This window comes from Tigriopus californicus, chromosome 11 (assembly GCF_007210705.1).
Source record: "Tigriopus californicus strain San Diego chromosome 11, Tcal_SD_v2.1, whole genome shotgun sequence".
Lineage (NCBI taxonomy): Eukaryota > Metazoa > Arthropoda > Copepoda > Harpacticoida > Harpacticidae > Tigriopus > Tigriopus californicus.
This window is the reverse complement of record NC_081450.1, coordinates 11,493,457-11,495,348: the sequence shown is the minus strand read 5'-3', so window position 1 is coordinate 11,495,348 and position 1,892 is coordinate 11,493,457.

Sequence of the window (1,892 nt, the reverse complement as noted above, 5' to 3'; positions counted from 1 at the left end):
TTCAAAGGGTATTTCTACCACCGTGTCTCCGCGAGGAAAACTATTAGACGTTAACCGCACCCACACAAGGAAGAGACCAACGTGATTTGGTTGTTGGGTATACATTAGAAGTAAAGTAATTGGATCCAATAATAAACTGATTAATTTCAATATTTAATGTTTTTTCCCTCGAATCTAGTACCTAACCCTTTTTGTTCAGTATTCAAACGTTACGACGTGCCTTTCGCGGACAAGATAAATATCATCCTCTCTTGTCTCCCAATGATTGATGTTTGATTCGATCTTTCCAATTGACAACAATATGCGTCTTCCAAAAACCTTTTTTTAATAAAATAAAACCGTCCAAATTTGGTTCGAGGAGTCCCTAAACTTAGTCGAGGTTCTTCGTCTTTTCAAATCGTGAAACGCAACCCAAGAGCAAGATCAAGGACAAACGAGGATGCGACCACAAAGCAACATGCACTCTTGCCTTGCATTCTGATCCGTACTTTGGCCATTCAGGAAGAAAACTTGGAGCTTTGCAATCAAATTGGACGTTTCCAGAGACAAACCAAACTAGTCCGATGAATCTGATGCTTCAACTTTCGTCATAACATCATTTCTTGCCAAATCCGATATCGGGAGTCCCCAGCTTCTGCAGATATACTTACCCCTTCAGTGCAGTCAAGCCGCATTTTGAGGGCACTGTCCTGCATATAAATCGCACTCCTTTGCAGTTGGAACGCAGTTTTCGCATTCAAAGCAATGCTTCCTTGTTGTAGCTTGCCCATTGTGCGCTCTCGCGAACTCCTTGCAAACTGGCCGCAACAGAAATTGCACACTTTTCGCGAATCTCCGAGAGCGGTGACTGAACTCCAAGCCCACCTTGAACTCCTGTACGTAGACCGAGCGCGCACCTTTGTTGCCCTCGATCATTTAACTATTTCAGGTAGCTTCTACCCTTGTCCTCTAGGAGGAGCTTTCCTTTCCCTGCAAAGATTCGAGGTCATTGCCTTTTCTCTGTGGTAAAGTTGTTTGAGCATGTGAACTTTGCGAGGTCGATGATTTCATCCTCGTGTTCACTTGGTGAAAGTAGAAAATTGTATGATGCGTATGGACGAGTTCAAGGTTCTTGTTAACTACTACTCCTATCCTACTAACGTCAGCTGATCCAGGTGTCCTTGGAGGCCTACCAAACCTTGTTCCGACTCTACAAGGTCGTTGGAGTTGTTGCCACAGAGCAACCAGACGTTGCTTTTCTCATTCATCAGCTTGAGATAAAGGGCGAAGCAAACCAACGACAAATGTTGCAAAGCTCTAGCGCTTTGGAAAGTACTGACGCGTGAGACGTGAGAATGAACTCAGGGCAAAGTACGACAACAAATAATGCGTTTGAGGTGAAAATATCCTTGCAACAGTCTTCAACAGGAAAAAATTCAAGTTTTTTCTTTACTTTGGTCTCACCCAGTACACTCCTGTGTATGTCATAGCTTAGCCATAGTGTTAGAAATATAGTATCTCTTCAAAAGCAACCTGCTTGTCAATTCATCATCAACGTTACTTTTGAATATGTAGAACTGAAAGCGCAGACAGTATGATTGAAGTCCTAGAGCTCTTAACTATGGCCATGAAATTATTAACCTCACACTACAAGGGCAACTGAAGGCAACGAATGACAACGGTTAATGGAGCATTATGAAAAAGGAAGAGAGAAGCTAGAAGGATTTAGCCAACACAAGCAAGACTCAGTCAAGGTCATTGATACTAAACTTTGGATCAGGACTGCCCTTTCACATATTGTGTGCCCGAAAATATAAATTCAAGCTGAAAAAAGCTTGTGGGTCATTCAAAACATTTCAGTGCATAAAAGTGCCTAAGCTTAGGATCAATTCTTTATTTCAAAAGATATATGG